The sequence below is a fragment of the Nothobranchius furzeri genome, chromosome 4 (genome assembly GCF_043380555.1).
Source record: "Nothobranchius furzeri strain GRZ-AD chromosome 4, NfurGRZ-RIMD1, whole genome shotgun sequence".
Classification (NCBI taxonomy): Eukaryota; Metazoa; Chordata; class Actinopteri; order Cyprinodontiformes; family Nothobranchiidae; genus Nothobranchius; species Nothobranchius furzeri.
In genome coordinates, this window is record NC_091744.1 from 53,570,158 (window position 1) to 53,588,138 (window position 17,981).

The window sequence follows — 17,981 nt, forward strand, 5'->3', positions numbered from 1 at the left end:
AGCTGATAAAGCAAGAAACGGATTATTTACTGGAACATGGTTTGGCTGTTCCCAGTCGGAGTCCTTGGAGCTCCCCTTGTATTATAGAAAAGAAGCCAGACGGCACTCCTCGGTTCATAACGGATTATAGAAAGGTGAATGCCGTTACGGTACCAGACTCTTACCCGGTGCCGCGAGTTGACGACTGTGTAGACAGTATAGGAGATGCCTCTTTTATCACAAAGATCGATTTATTAAAAGGATACTGGCAAGTTCCACTGACGCCCTCTGCGTCCGAAATATCAGCATTTGTTACCCCAGACACATTCCTTCAGTATACTGTTATGCCCTTTGGGATGAGAAATGCCCCAGCCACCTTCCAGAGACTGATGAACACCGTGACTGGGTCCTTACCACACTGCAGTACTTACCTTGACGATATTGTGGTACATACTTCTACCTGGTTTGAACATATTACCACCTTACGTGATCTTTTCCAGCGACTTTCAGATGCTCAATTAACAGTTAACCTGGCCAAGAGCGAATTTGTGAAGGCTACAGTCACCTACTTAGGAAAAGAGGTTGGGCATGGATGTGTACGTATGTTAAAGGATAAGATACAGGCTATCTCTCTATTCCCCTGTCCGAAGACACGCAGAGAGTTAAGACGGTTTTTAGGGATGACGGGATTTTACAGATGTTTTTGTAAGAATTTTGCCACTGTGTCCTGTCCTCTAACTTCTCTATTGAGTCCAAAAGTTCCATTCATTTGGAGTGAGGCTGCCCAAGCTGCCTTTGAAGCCTGCAAGATGTTGCTGTGCAGCGCCCCGGTGTTGAAAGCCCCAAGTTTCTCCAGGCCCTTTAAACTGGAGACAGACGCTAGCGACGTTGGAATTGGTGCGGTGCTGCTTCAAGAAGATGACGCTGGAGTTGACCATCCTATCGCCTATTTTTCCAAAAAATTCACTGGCTGTCAGTTAAATTACTCCACTATCGAAAAGGAGACGTTGGCCTTACTGCTCTCATTGCAGCATTTTGAGGTGTATGTTGGTTCAATGAAAGACCCACTGATTGTGTACACTGACCATAATCCTTTAGTGTTTTTGTCTCGTATGTTCAACAGAAACCAGCGTTTAATGAGGTGGGCCTTGTTCATCCAGGAATACCAGTTGGACATACGCCACAAAAAGGGGACTGACAACATTGTTGCCGATTGTTTATCCCGAGGATTTGTTGAGTCATAAATGGCCCATGTTTATTTTATTTTATTTTTATTTTTTTAGTTACTGTGTGCAAAAGGTATGGTGAGTCTTACCCTGGTCAGGAACAGAGGTGTATCCCCTTTGGGATATAACCTGTTTGTTGTTTTTGTAGAGTTGCGTGTAATGGGTTAGTGTTGGTAAAATTCTGTTTTACCATCTCGGGAGCACCCCAGAAAGAGTGGGGGCTACGCCCTCTCTCTCGGCTGGTCTTCAATGTGTCCCAACCGACACGTGCTTAATCTGCCCACCCTGCAGCGCATGAAGAGCAGGGTCCAGTTAGATAGTTTTTGATTAGGCAGTTAGAGGGGACGCTCACCTTAGCACACACCATGCAAGTTATTAGCCGGCTTTGTGCCCAACTTAAGAACTGTCAAGAAAGTAAGTTTTGTGAGGTTCTTGTTTTAACTTCCTTTCTTGAATCTTTTGGGGGGGGGGGGGGGGGGGGGCTGTGACGACCTCTGCCCTGGCAAGCCAAATGCAGCTGACTTACTCTCCTGGAGTCCTGAGAACCGCCACAAGAGGACAGCAGAGAGACTGATAGACAGCTGACTCCAATCAAATCATCAACACCTGGATCCTATATTAAGCCTCCTATTTTCATCAGACAGGGGAGACACAGTTACAGAGAGGTTAGAGCGTTAAAGCTTGTACTCTGTCATTTGAGCACTGTGATCTCCCCTCCTTGTTAAGCCACTGGGTTCTGTTAAACATCCCGTGTAAAGTAGCTCATTCCAGTCCTCATATTTTTGGTGGCCCCTTTTAATAGGGTTTTGTTGAGGTTTCTCCCTGGTTAACGCCTGTAAGAGCTTGTTAAGTTGGTTATGGTGGCTGGCACACTCCCTATTTTAGAAAGGGGGAGTTTCTTTAGGTTAATTTCTGGTGTCTTGTTATAAAACTGTTGACCCCTTGTGTTAATAAATCCTTTTATTTTACCTTTGTTGGAAAACACTCCTCTCCCGACTCTCAGTTGTTTTTCCTCATTTACCTTAAAGTCTTCCTTAATTTCAATTATTCTGTGTTCACCCCCTTACCTGCTCCTAGACGGAAAGAGGGGATGTAACAGAGTGTTTATTATTTTAATTCTCTTTTATAATCAAATATATATTTTTCTCAATATATAAAAATATTTGATAAATAAATAATAAATATCACGATAAATAACATTCAACTGTTTGTATTTTAACATCGTCCTTGTAGTTTTATAAGCTGATAATTAAACTGCAGCAAACATCTTTACTGTGAACTAAATTTACTGTGTATCTTCATTCCTTTTGCCGTCCTTTTTCATTTGATTTTTTCCTCCTGGGAAGTTAGAATTTCCGAGGAGAAAGCGAACGCACCATCAGCTGATAACAACGGTGGCTAACATATCAAGCTAACGTTATCTTAAACAGTTTATTTAACTGCTGGAGCAGATTAAAACGATGATGCCTCACACTTAGATCGTTGTCGCTGGTTTCATCTTCACCCAATCACCCGTCGCATTTAGTAAAGTGAAGCCAAACTTTAGAGCGCGTTCATGTTCTAGTTGGAAATTCGGAGTTCCGAGGAGAAAGCGAACGCACCATTAGCGGAACGGAAGCTAACATATCAAGCTAACGTTATCTTAAACATTTTATTTACCTACCGAAGCAGATTAAGATGAGGATGTCGCTGGTTTCATCATCACCCATTTACCCATCACATTTAGTGAAGTGGACCCAAGCTTTAGTGTGCGTTTTCTACCATGCTGCTCTGTTTACAACTCGCTTGCAGCGACCGACGACATAACGCTCTTGCGCATGCGCAGCTGTCTTGGCAAGTTCTCGTTATGAAGGACGGGTACCGAAACATGGCTCCGTTTCAAATGACGTGAATCGGTGCTCGGTCGGTACTGTGGAATTCGGTCGGTGCCTTAAAAAGTACCGAATTCAGTATCCATCCCTAGCAGAGCAGCACTCACAATGCGTATGAGTGCTGTCATTTTAACTTCTCGCAGCGGTTTTGAGCTTAAAGTTTGTCAAATAGAACAAAATCACCACTAAATAACAGTTTTCTGTCAAAGACTTTAGCGGATTATAGATTTTTCCCGAGGCTGGTCGTGTTTTTATTTATTTTATTATTTTTAGTTTAATAAACTATCAATAATTCAACAAACCCATCCACACCAGAGGCGGAACAGACAGGTTGTGTTTAGGGACACTGGGAGAGGAGAAAAACATGCGAGTTGTGGCCCATTTATTGTAATTTAAACTGATTTTTTTTTAACCGTGTCCTGGCTGTGAAGCAAGCAGAATTGATGTCTGAATGCTGGTAACAAGCCTTACAGATTTATTCTCAGGTGGAGCATCAAAGCGTCTGCTTTAAATGTCACGCCTGATACTTCAAATTTTATTGTTATTCTTTTTGAATGCTTTGTAATTCCGACCAGACACGGAGACAGAGGTGAAAGAGAAAGGAAAAGACAAATGGTGGGAGGGGGGGGGGGGGGGTCCCACAAAAATAAACAATAGAGACATAATAAGATACCTTTCGTCAAACATTTTGACAGGTCTATTGTTCTTTGACCTTTTTGACCTTTCAGTCCTATTGTTCATTTTGACCCTTGACCTTGCCCCCCTTTCCTATCATTAATCAAATGGACAGGTGTATTGTTCAATCTATGCCCCCCCTTCCGTATCATTAATCAAATGGACATGTGTATTGTTGATCGTCCAGATGGCTTAGACCCCCCACGCCGCATCATCAATGGCGTATTGTTGAACGTCCAGATGTCCATGATCCCCCACGTCATAGGCTAATGTGTGTAATGGCGCGTGAAGTTTCTTATTGTGTTACCCCAGTGGTTCCCACAGCCCCCTCCCTTCTGAGTGTAATCCTATAGTGGATAACTCTTTAAAAGCTCAGATCGTGTCCGAATGGTGAAAAGCCGAGCTCTAAGAAAAAATGATGAACCACGAGGAGATGCATGAAGCACCAACCAGCCCTTACTGGCACACCATATCAGTCTAACCTCATGGACTTTTTATATCAAACATGACATGGCTCACTGACAGTGGATGAGTGCGGCCTAACTGTTGTGAATGACAGCCCCACACGCTGGTCAAGTACTTATGAAATGGTTGCAGGTCTCCTCAAAGTTAAAGAATCTGACTGTAGAATGGGGTGGGTCTGCTTGCTTGCTCTCGAGACTCAGCCATCTGGCAGATGTTCACAAAGTGCTTTTCTCCCAAATATTAGATATTTGGATTTTGTATGTTCAGTCTTAAACTTTGTGTTTAAATGTGTAAATATTTACATGCAGCTCACTGACACTTTTTGACCAGAACTAAAACTATTGTGTAAAACTCTCTGTCCAGCAGCACATCAGGGTGAATCATCAGAGGCTGTAAACACACACACAAACTCTTCAGAGTGACACATTGTCTATGTCATTAATACTCTCTTTGATTTACTCAGCCATCTGGCAGATGTTCACATTGGATTTCGTATGTTCAGTCTTAAACTTTGTGTTTAAATGTGTAAATATTTACATGCAGCTCACTGACACTTTTTGACCAGAACTAAAACTATTGTGTAAATCTCTCTGTCCAGCAGGACATCAAATTAATGGCTGTAAGCACACACACACACACACACACACACACACACACACACACACACACACACACACACACACACACACACACACACACACACACTTAAAGCACTTCCCCCTTTCAGAAAATGTCTGACTCTCTCTGGGTTACCAACTCTAAGCATCCATTCAGACATTTCTCTCACTTCACAAAAGCAATGGTTTACCATCCTAAACCATTTATGGTTCTATTGTAAAGCACCCTGCATACTCAAGCCTATAAGAATAAAAGTTGATCCTTACCTCAGCGTGACGCTTTTAGTCGACAACTCACAAAGCAAATGACTCTGTATTGTTCTGCAGGTGGGTTTGTTTGAAAGAGTGCCAGGAAGTTGGTCAACAAAGATCTGTTGAGCTTTCTTAAAGTTCATTCTAACCAAGCTGGCACGGCCGGCGACTTCTGACAAAGCAATTGACTTCCTTTTTTTTTTGCAGGTGGCGGGAAAGTTTTAAAACAAAGAACTGGCTGAACCGACAACACACAAAAGCAAATGACATGCTATTGTTTCAAAGAGCTATTTAGGTGAACAGCATCTTTGGTTCGTCATCATCAGCAGTGAAAGCTTAACCATCGCCTCCTGCCTTTAGTGTCACATTTTGTGACTTTTTGTTTTCACACACACACACACACACACACACACACACACACACACACACACACACACACACACACACACACACACACACCTTTCAGAAAATGTCTGACTCTCTATGGGTTACCAACTCTAAACACCCATTCAGACATTTGTCGACTTATACAACAAAGCAAATGACTGTATTGCTTATAAACATTTTTTTTTCGACCAATCGCAACCGTTTTCTATTCAAGATTTTTTAAAACAGCGGTATAAAATGTAAAGCGCATTTTCGGAGTCGTGATTTGAGGTGTAACAAGCTAAGAAGACGGGTAAGTTTTTAACTTAAGACGCAAATCTTTTTTTTCTCTTTCTGGTTTAACATCTTTATTTTTCAGACGCTATTGTCATATCGGACGGCGAGTGGGAAGAAATTCCTATAGAGGAATTAACTTGTAAAACACCGGTACCTTTTCCCCTGGATGATTTGTCTAAAATTAACCGTGCGGTCGACAATCTGAGTGAGTGGATTTTATAAATATATACGTAACATTCTTTTCTTCAGCTGAGAAATATCTCATTTTACAGAAAAGGAGGGGGTTCAACCTTACCCCGGAAGTGATAACTTTTATCCAACCACGCCTCCATCCACCAGCCGAACCGTCTTACATTCAAATCAGCCCAGCCAGACCGTCAGATCACATGCGAAAGCTGTTCGTTACAGGACCATCACACCACAGACGATCCTCGAAGCTGGTAAGTGATTACAAAATAGTGATTAATAAGTCAAAGATGTGTCATTCATATTTATCGTTTTTATTCTCCAGAGCAACGGCCGACGGCCTACGCACCCCCACCACCTCCCCCTTCTCCTGCGCAGACGGATGGTAATGATAAAAAAAAACAACTGATTAATAAGTCAAAGATGACTCGTTCACATTTACTGTTGTTTTTATCCTTTCAGAACAACATCCGACAGCCGCTTCAATATCTCAGCCCACACCTCCTCCTCCTCTTCCCCCTTCTCCTGCACAGGGTAAGATATATATAAAAAGGTGATTATTTACTTCAAAGATGATTCGTTCATATTTTTCCTTGTTTTTATTCTTTCAGATCAATCCGACAGCGACTCTGAAACCGCTGACCGTGCTCCTGAGCAGCCAGCCGGTAAGCTGTTTCACAAAACCGCTCCGCAGCGTATATTAAATTTTGAAGTAAAAATATGATGCTTTTTATCCTTTCAGATGAAGAGGAAGAGAACGCCCCACCTCCTGCACCCGTACAGAGTAAGTTAAATATTTATATAAATAATTTATTAAAAGCTCGTTCATTTTATTTATTTTTATTTATGTTTTCATCTGAAAAACGGCTGAAGAAGAAGAAGCGGGGCAAATTTACACCGATTCAGAGATTAAACAGGATGAAAATGGCCTACATGCTCCTGCAAGTCAACTCCGGCCTGGTGGATGTGGTGCAGCAAGTTCTGGTTTTGTAAAAGGAGGACGACGCAGATTTTTTTCTTCATTTTTAGTAGGTTTTTAATGTCTCTTGTATCATGAGTGAAAATTGGTTTGATGACCTTTCAGATTTGTTTGAAGTAGATGATGAATTAAACAACTTAGATTTGTTAGATAGAATTCTAGCCAGCCAAAATCCCTCAGAGGAGGAGGAGGAGGCCGAAGAAATTCTGTTAAATGACTGGTTTGATGTAAGCGGACTGAGTGAAGTAGATGAATTACCTTCAGATAGTGAGATTTTAGATGATATTTTAGCATCCCAAGCCGTTTCAAACGAGGTCGATCAAATTCTAGCAAATTCAGATCCGCCTTCATCAGAAGCAATAAACGAAATTTTCAGACAAATAGAACACCAGCAGCGCGTAAACGAGATTGATCAAATACTAGCAAATTCAGATGAGCCATCTCCACAAGCTGTAGATGAAATTTTGAGACAAATAGAACACCGGCAGATCGGAGGGAGCGTAAACGCAGCTTTTAACCAGCGTGAAATTAGAGAGAGAGTGTCTTTTCAAGCAATCAACGACCCAGCCGAATTTTATATTAATCTGATGGAAATATTAAGCAGGTTTGCTGAAAGAGGAAGCCAGATCGCGCGTCCCAATGATAGAGTACAGTTTGAAATTAATACTTTGCACACGACGCACCACGTTAATTTTAATTATGACGGATCAAATATGTTAAATCAGCTTCAGTATTTACTGGATCTATTAGTCCAATCAAATGAAGCATTAGAGGCCGACAACAAATTTAATTTCAGACTGCAGGTGATAAATAACCCTTCTGGCGGCGGGAAACGAAAAATCGAAACCATTCTGGATCACGAATTAGTCAATAAAAAACGAAACCATCTCATTTGCCCTCCAGAGGCCAATCAGCCGTTGTGTTTTGCGCTAAGCATAGCCGGACTGTTAAATCCCTCAGCGAGAGATACAGAATTATTGAATGTGGCTAAAAATATTCATCAACAGGCAGGGCTTCAGGAGCAATCAACCGTTTCATTTAGCGACGTGATTCGATTTGGAAAATATTGTTCAAAGAAAAATAATCATTTTTTACAGATCCGACAGAATCATTTCTAAATTTGAAACAGATTTTAGCGATCGGTCAAATCCGTTGTTCATTTTGCTACTGAATCAACATTATTACGGCATAAAAAATATTAAAGGTTTCTTAGGAGCCAAATATTTTTGTTCATGGTGCTTTTCCCCTTATAATAACATGAACGGACATCATTGTAAATGGTTCTGTCGCGTGTGTAATACCGATTTATGCAAACGGACAGAAACGTCTCTCATCACATGTTCTGATTGTAATCGAATATGCCAAAATGTAATATGTTTTCAAACTCACAAAACACCTGTTTTCAGGCCTCAAGCAAACAGGGCAGTTTCTCCTTGCGAAATGTTTAAAAAATGCACCATTTGTAAACAAACTTATTACATCGCCATGGGTGAAAATGGCTCACAGCACGTTTGCTCAGCGACCAAATGCATCGTTTGCAAACAGTCGGTGGTCACGGATGATCATCGCTGTTTTATTCAGCTTGAAAAAAAAGATGACGGTTTAACGGAAAAGGTTATTTATTACGACACTGAAACGTTTACGGATCAGAACGGTGTGCATACACCTTTTTTAATCTGTGCAAAATCCGATTCAGGCGACGTTTGGGAGAAATTTGGTTTAGATTGCATTAAAGATTTTATTATGCAGATGCGTCGTCCTAAATTCAGCAATTATACATTTGTTGCACACAATGCGCGCGGATTTGATGCTTATATAATTTTGAGAGCTATGTGTCAATTAAAAATTGTTCCCAAAAATATACTCATGCAAGGCTGTAAAATCCTGAGTTTTCACGATCCTGATTTCGGGCTGAGATTCATAGACTCCTTAAGTTTTCTCATGATGAAATTAGCCAACCTTCCAGCTGCTTTGGGCTTTACAGATAAAACTAAAGGTTATTTTCCTCACAGATTTTCATCGCTTGAACATCTGAATTATAAAGGACCTTATCCAGATGTCAGCCATTATGGGTTTGAACAAATGTCTCCGGAGCATAAAAAAATATTTTTAGAATGGTACACCGATGTGTCTAAACAGCAGCTGTTTGATTTCAGGCAGGAGGCCGTGTTTTATTGTAGAAACGATGTGGAAATTCTGCGTAAAGCATGCGGTATTTTCAGAGAGGAGTTTTTTAATGAAACAGGTATCGACCCGCTGAAATCTGTCACGATCGCTTCAGCTTGCATGCGCGTGTTTAGATCAAAATTCCTAAAACCAGACACATTAGCCATCCCTTGTCCGCTCGGCTATCGACCGCAACAAAAACCATTTTCAAGTTCAAGCATCGTGTGGCTGGAATGGGTTTCACGCAGTCAAAATGTAGACATTCAACACGCTTTAACGCCTTTGGGGGAGTATAAAGTGGGAGATTTTTATCTCGACGGATATGCTGCGATTTCAGGCGTTGAACAAGGGTTTGAGTTTATGGGTTGTTTTTTCCACGGCTGTCCAAAATGTTTCCTACAGTCATCCATATGTCCTCTGAGAAAAATCACTTTTGGTGAAATTTATGACAAAACCGTCAAAAAGCTTCAGTCGTTGGAAACTGTGCATCGATTAAAAATGAATGTCATTTGGGAACATGATTGGCAGGAGATGGTAAAAACTGATCCGGACGTGAAACAGTTTGTCTCAAGATTTGACCCCCCGCCAGCTCCTCTTTTACCTCGTGAAGCCCTGTATGGAGGCAGAACTTGTCCGGTTCGGCTGAGGCATTCGGCTCAGAGCGGTGAAAAAATCCACTATGTGGATTTTACGAGTCTGTACCCTTATGTAAACGCCACACAGACTTATCCCATAGGCCATCCCAAAATTCATGTTAAAAATTTCAGAGATCCAAGTCACTATTTTGGCTTGATTAAAGCTGTCGTTTTGCCACCCAGAAAACTGTTTTTCCCTGTTCTGCCTTTTAAAACATCCAAAGGTAAACTTGTTTTTACACTATGTCGTACATGTGCTGAAATGAATAATCAATCTGATTCTTGTTCACACAGCGCGTCTCAACGTGCTTTGACGGGGGTTTGGGTGAGTGTAGAGTTCAATTATGCTTTGGAGTCAGGTTACCGTCTGGTGAAAATGATTGAAGTCTGGGATTTTGAGAAAAGCAGTAAAGACGTGTTTGCAGGTTACATTAACACGTTTCTGAAGCAAAAACAACAAGCATCTGGTTTTCCTGAAGGATTGATTGACGATGAGTCTAAAAGAAAATACATTCAGGACTACCAACTTCATCAGGGGATACAATTAGATGAGTCTAAGATTCAACACAATCCTGCTAAGCGTGCCATTTCAAAATTATGTCTCAATTCACTCTGGGGAAAGTTTGGCCAAAGAGATGATCTTGTACAAACCACATTTGTTCAAAAACCTGATGAATTTTTTGACATTCTGTTTTCAGGGAAATACAAAGTTAAATTCTTCAGCTTTGTCACTTCAGGAGCTGTTCTGGTGCAGCACAGTTTGACAGAAAAATGCCTAACGACTCCTGGCAGAAGCAACAACATATTTATCGCCGCTTTCACCACAACTTATGCCAGATTGAAATTATTAAATGCGTTGAACAAACTGGGAAATCGCGTCATTTATTACGATACAGATTCTATAATTTATTCTGTCAAAGAGAATGAGTGTGTTTTACCAACAGGACCGCTGCTGGGGGATTTAACCGATGAACTGCACGGCGATTCCATTATGGATTTTGTTTCAGCTGGTCCTAAAACGTATGCTTACAAAACCCGGGACCGCCAGCAGGTGGTGATAAAGGCTAAGGGTATCACACAGTCATTCATTTCATCTGATCACATCAATTTTGACAGCTTGGCGCAGCTGGTTGAGGGGTACATCGCTGGAGAAAGGGAAAGATTTTTGCAAACTCGGCAGGAGATCGTCAAGAGGGATAAAAAAGGCCTCACTCTCTCGAATGTTTCATTTGTGAAAAGGTTTCGTGTGATTTTTGATAAGCGGAGGTTATTTGCTGACGGCAGTACAGAACCATTTGGGTATTAAAAATGGAAACTGATTTTGACGCTAGACTGAAATCTCCATTCAGTGTACAAATTGCTGGTCCGTCAGGCTGTGGAAAAACCTTTTTTGTAAAAAGTATTTTGGAAAATTGTATGCAATGTTTAACTGAAATGCCAAAAAACATCGTGTGGTTTTTTACATCTTATCAACCTATGTATGATGATCTTTGTAATAAAAGTATTAGATTCATTCAAGGTCTCCCGCTTTCATTCGACGATGATGATTTATTTCCATCGGGTCAAAACCACTTGGTGATCTTGGATGACATGATGTCTCAAACGTCCAGCCATACTGGAGTGTTAAAATTATTTACCCAGCTGAGACATCACATTTACTGCTTTTCTCAAAATCTCAGACTTCAATCATTTTCACCAGACGGTAACCTGACTCCAAAGCGTAATTGAACTCTACACTCACCCAAACCCCCGTCAAAGCACGTTGAGACGCGCTGTGTGAACAAGAATCAGATTGATTATTCATTTCAGCACATGTACGACATAGTGTAAAAACAAGTTTACCTTTGGATGTTTTAAAAGGCAGAACAGGGAAAAACAGTTTTCTGGGTGGCAAAACGACAGCTTTAATCAAGCCAAAATAGTGACTTGGATCTCTGAAATTTTTAACATGAATTTTGGGATGGCCTATGGGATAAGTCTGTGTGGCGTTTACATAAGGGTACAGACTCGTAAAATCCACATAGTGGATTTTTTCACCGCTCTGAGCTGAATGCCTCAGCCGAACCGGACAAGTTCCGCCTCCATACAGGGCTTCACGAGGTAAAAGAGGAGCTGGCGGGGGGTCAAATCTTGAGACAAACTGTTTCACGTCCGGATCAGTTTTTACCATCTCCTGCCAATCATGTTCCCAAATGACATTCATTTTTAATCGATGCACAGTTTCCAACGACTGAAGCTTTTCGACGGTTTTGTCATAAATTTCACCAAAAGTGATTTTTCTCAGAGGACATATGGATGACTGTAGGAAACATTTTGGACAGCCGTGGAAAAAACAACCCATAAACTCAAACCCTTGTTCAACGCCTGAAATCACAGCATATCCGTCGAGATAAAAATCTCCCACTTTATACTCCCCCAAAGGCGTTAAAGCGTGTTGAATGTCTACATTTTGACTGCGTGAAACCCATTCCAGCCACACGATGCTTGAACTTGAAAATGGTTTTTGTTGCGGTCGATAGCCGAGCGGACAAGGGATGGCTAATGTGTCTGGTTTTAGGAATTTTGATCTAAACACGCGCATGCAAGCTGAAGCGATCGTGACAGATTTCAGCGGGTCGATAGCTGTTTCATTAAAAAACTCCTCTCTGAAAATACAGCATGCTTTACGCAGAATTTCCACATCGTTTCTACAATAAAACACGGCCTCCTGCCTGAAATCAAACAGCTGCTGTTTAGACACATCGGTGTACCATTCTAAAAATATTTTTTTATGCTCCGGAGACATTTGTTCAAACCCATAATGGCTGACATCTGGATAAGGTCCTTTATAATTCAGACGTTCAAGCGATGAAAATCTGTGAGGAAAATAACCTTTAGTTTTATCTGTAAAGCCCAAAGCAGCTGGAAGGTTGGCTAATTTCATCATGAGAAAACTTAAGGAGTCTATGAATCTCAGCCCGAAATCAGGATCGTGAAAACTCAGGATTTTACAGCCTTGCATGAGTATATTTTTGGGAACAATTTTTAATTGACACATAGCTCTCAAAATTATATAAGCATCAAATCCGCGCGCATTGTGTGCAACAAATGTATAATTGCTGAATTTAGGACGACGCATCTGCATAATAAAATCTTTAATGCAATCTAAACCAAATTTCTCCCAAACGTCGCCTGAATCGGATTTTGCACAGATTAAAAAAGGTGTATGCACACCGTTCTGATCCGTAAACGTTTCAGTGTCGTAATAAATAACCTTTTCCGTTAAACCGTCATCTTTTTTTTCAAGCTGAATAAAACAGCGATGATCATCCGTGACCACCGACTGTTTGCAAACGATGCATTTGGTCGCTGAGCAAACGTGCTGTGAGCCATTTCCACCCATGGCGATGTAATAAGTTTGTTTACAAATGGTGCATTTTTTAAACATTTCGCAAGGAGAAACTGCCCTGTTTGCTTGAGGCCTGAAAACAGGTGTTTTGTGAGTTTGAAAACATATTACATTTTGGCATATTCGATTACAATCAGAACATGTGATGAGAGACGTTTCTGTCCGTTTGCATAAATCGGTATTACACACGCGACAGAACCATTTACAATGATGTCCGTTCATGTTATTATAAGGGGAAAAGCACCATGAACAAAAATATTTGGCTCCTAAGAAACCTTTAATATTTTTTATGCCGTAATAATGTTGATTCAGTAGCAAAATGAACAACGGATTTGACCGATCGCTAAAATCTGTTTCAAATTTAGAAATGATTCTGTCGGATCTGTAAAAAATGATTATTTTTCTTTGAACAATATTTTCCAAATCGAATCACGTCGCTAAATGAAACGGTTGATTGCTCCTGAAGCCCTGCCTGTTGATGAATATTTTTAGCCACATTCAATAATTCTGTATCTCTCGCTGAGGGATTTAACAGTCCGGCTATGCTTAGCGCAAAACACAACGGCTGATTGGCCTCTGGAGGGCAAATGAGATGGTTTCCTTTTTTATTGACTAATTTGTGATCCAGAATGGTTTCGATTTTTCGTTTCCCGCCGCCAGAAGGGTTATTTATCACCTGCAGTCTGAAATTAAATTCGTTGTCGGCCTCTAATGCTTCATTTGATTGGACTAATAGATCCAGTAAATACTGAAGCTGATTTAACATATTTGATCCGTCATAATTAAAATTAACGTGGTGCGTCGTGTGCAAAGTATTAATTTCAAACTGTACTCTTATCATTGGGACGCGCGATCTGGCTTCCTCTTTCAGCAAACCTGCTTAATATTTCCATCAGATTAATATAAAATTCGGCTGGGTCGTTGATTGCTTGAAAAGACACTCTCTCTCTAATTTCACGCTGGTTAAAAGCTGCGTTTACGCTCCCTCCGATCTGCCGGTGTTCTATTTGTCTCAAAATTTCATCTACAGCTTGTGGAGATGGCTCATCTGAATTTGCTAGTATTTGATCAATCTCGTTTACGCGCTGCTGGTGTTCTATTTGTCTGAAAATTTCGTTTATTGCTTCTGATGAAGGCGGATCTGAATTTGCTAGAATTTGATCGACCTCGTTTGAAACGGCTTGGGATGCTAAAATATCGTCTAAAATCTCACTATCTGAAGCTAATTCATCTACTTCACTACGTCCGCTTACATCAAACCAGTCATTTAACAGAATTTCTTCGGCCTCCTCCTCCTCCTCTGAGGGATTTTGGCTGGCTAGAATTCTATCTAACAAATCTAAGTTGTTTAATTCATCATCTACTTCAAACAAATCTGAAAGGTCATCAAACCAATTTTCACTCATGATACAAGAGACATTAAAAACCTACTAAAAATGAAGAAAAAAATCTGCGTCGTCCTCCTTTTACAAAACCAGAACTTGCTGCACCACATCCACCAGGCCGGAGTTGACTTGCAGGAGCATGTAGGCCATTTTCATCCTGTTTAATCTCTGAATCGGTGTAAATTTGCCCCGCTTCTTCTTCTTCAGCCGTTTTTCTGATGAAAACATAAATAAAAATAAATAAAATGAACGAGCTTTTAATAAATTATTTATATAAATATTTAACTTACTCTGTACGGGTGCAGGAGGTGGGGCGTTCTCTTCCTCTTCATCTGAAAGGATAAAAAGCATCATATTTTTACTTCAAAATTTAATATACGCTGCGGAGCGGTTTTGTGAAACAGCTTACCGGCTGGCTGCTCAGGAGCACGGTCAGCGGTTTCAGAGTCGCTGTCGGATTGATCTGAAAGAATAAAAACAAGGAAAAATATGAACGAATCATCTTTGAAGTAAATAATCACCTTTTTATATATATATCTTACCCTGTGCAGGAGAAGGGGGAAGAGGAGGAGGAGGTGTGGGCTGAGATATTGAAGCGGCTGTCGGATGTTGTTCTGAAAGGATAAAAACAACGGTAAATGTGAACGAGTCATCTTTGACTTATTAATCAGTTGTTGTTTTTTTATCATTACCATCCGTCTGCGCAGGAGAAGGGGGAGGTGGTGGGGGTGCGTAGGCCGTCGGCCGTTGCTCTGGAGAATAAAAACGATAAATATGAATGACACATCTTTGACTTATTAATCACTATTTTGTAATCACTTACCAGCTTCGAGGATCGTCTGTGGTGTGATGGTCCTGTAACGAACAGCTTTCGCATGTGATCTGACGGTCTGGCTGGGCTGATTTGAATGTAAGACGGTTCGGCTGGTGGATGGAGGCGTGGTTGGATAAAAGTTATTACTTCCGGGGTAAGGTTGAACCCCCTCCTTTTCTGTAAAATGAGATATTTCTCAGCTGAAGAAAAGAATGTTACGTATATATTTATAAAATCCACTCACTCAGACTGTCGACCGCACGGTTAATTTTAGACAAATCATCCAGGGGAAAAGGTACCGGTGTTTTACAAGTTAATTCCTCTATAGGAATTTCTTCCCACTCGCCGTCCGATATGACAATAGCGTCTGAAAAATAAAGATGTTAAACCAGAAAGAGAAAAAAAAGATTTGCGTCTTAAGTTAAAAACTTACCCGTCATCTTAGCTTGTTACACCTCAAATCACGACTCCGAAAATGCGCTTTACATTTTATACCGCTGTTTAAAAAAATCTTGAATAGAAAACGGTTGCGATTGGTCGAAAAAAAAATGTTTATAAACAATACAGTCATTTGCTTTGTTGTATAAGTCGACAAATGTCTGAATGGGTGTTTAGAGTTGGTAACCCATAGAGAGTCAGACATTTTCTGAAAGGTGTGTGTGTGTGTGTGTGTGTGTGTGTGTGTGTGTGTGTGTGTGTGTGTGTGTGTGTGTGTGTGTGTGTGTGTGTGTGTGTGTGTGTGTGTGTGTGAAAACAAAAAGTCACAAAATGTGACACTAAAGGCAGGAGGCGATGGTTAAGCTTTCACTGCTGATGATGACGAACCAAAGATGCTGTTCACCTAAATAGCTCTTTGAAACAATAGCATGTCATTTGCTTTTGTGTGTTGTCGGTTCAGCCAGTTCTTTGTTTTAAAACTTTCCCGCCACCTGCAAAAAAAAAGGAAGTCAATTGCTTTGTCAGAAGTCGCCGGCCGTGCCAGCTTGGTTAGAATGAACTTTAAGAAAGCTCAACAGATCTTTGTTGACCAACTTCCTGGCACTCTTTCAAACAAACCCACCTGCAGAACAATACAGAGTCATTTGCTTTGTGAGTTGTCGACTAAAAGCGTCACGCTGAGGTAAGGATCAACTTTTATTCTTATAGGCTTGAGTATGCAGGGTGCTTTACAATAGAACCATAAATGGTTTAGGATGGTAAACCATTGCTTTTGTGAAGTGAGAGAAATGTCTGAATGGATGCTTAGAGTTGGTAACCCAGAGAGAGTCAGACATTTTCTGAAAGGGGGAAGTGCTTTAAGTGTGTGTGTGTGTGTGTGTGTGTGTGTGTGTGTGTGTGTGTGTGTGTGTGTGTATGTGTGTGTGTGTGTGTGTGTGTGTGCTTACAGCCATTAATTTGATGTGCTGCTGGACAGAGAGTTTTACACAATAGTTTTAGTTCTGGTCAAAAAGTGTCAGTGAGCTGTATGTAAATATTTACACATTTAAACACAAAGTTTAAGACTGAACATACGAAATCCAATGTGAACATCTGCCAGATGGCTGAGTAAATCAAAGAGAGTATTAATGACATAGACAATGTGTCACTCTGAAGAGTTTGTGTGTGTGTTTACAGCCTCTGATGATTCACCCTGATGTGCTGCTGGACAGAGAGTTTTACACAATAGTTTTAGTTCTGGTCAAAAAGTGTCAGTGAGCTGCATGTAAATATTTACACATTTAAACACAAAGTTTAAGACTGAACATACAAAATCCAAATATCTAATATTTGGGAGAAAAGCACTTTGTGAACATCTGCCAGATGGCTGAGTCTCGAGAGCAAGCAAGCAGGCCCACCCCATTCTACAGTCAGATTCTTTAACTTTGAGGAGACCTGCAACCATTTCATAAGTACTTGACCAGCGTGTGGGGCTGTCATTCACAACAGTTAGGCCGCACTCATCCACTGTCAGTGAGCCATGTCATGTTTGATATAAAAAGTCCATGAGGTTAGACTGATATGGTGTGCCAGTAAGGGCTGGTTGGTGCTTCATGCATCTCCTCGTGGTTCATCATTTTTTCTTAGAGCTCGGCTTTTCACCATTCGGACACGATCTGAGCTTTTAAAGAGTTATCCACTATAGGATTACACTCAGAAGGGAGGGGGCTGTGGGAACCACTGGGGTAACACAATAAGAAACTTCACGCGCCATTACACACATTAGCCTATGACGTGGGGGATCATGGACATCTGGACGTTCAACAATACGCCATTGATGATGCGGCGTGGGGGGTCTAAGCCATCTGGACGATCAACAATACACATGTCCATTTGATTAATGATACGGAAGGGGGGGCATGGATTGAACAATACACCTGTCCATTTGATTAATGATAGGAAAGGGGGGCAAGGTCAAGGGTCAAAATGAACAATAGGACTGAAAGGTCAAAAAGGTCAAAGAACAATAGACCTGTCAAAATGTTTGACGAAAGGTATCTTATTATGTCTCTAACAATAATGAACAAGAGTCTGCTTCTAGACCTGCAGAAAGAGAAGAGCAGAAAAAAATGGGACACACAACAATACATCAGGAGCAAGATATCACTGCGTCAACGTGATGATGAAATATAAAATCAACATTGTTTAACTGAACAATCACACGATAATAAATCATAGTGCATTTAGTGGCAACGACAGCCTT

General features: G+C 40.8%; 1 protein-coding gene and 1 long non-coding RNA gene across 3 annotated transcripts in view; one reads left to right on the forward strand and one right to left on the reverse strand.

Moving 5' to 3' along the window:
- The window catches only part of LOC139069629 (spectrin alpha chain, non-erythrocytic 1-like), a 71,383-nt gene that overhangs the window by 23,663 nt on the left and 29,739 nt on the right, over positions 1–17,981 (reverse strand). The gene's annotated exons all lie outside the window — the stretch shown is intronic.
- Positions 5,810–6,718, forward strand: LOC129153522 (uncharacterized). Its single transcript, XR_008559514.2, has 4 exons — positions 5,810–6,319; positions 6,397–6,468; positions 6,546–6,599; positions 6,677–6,718. It is a non-coding gene; the product is annotated as an uncharacterized lncRNA (long non-coding RNA).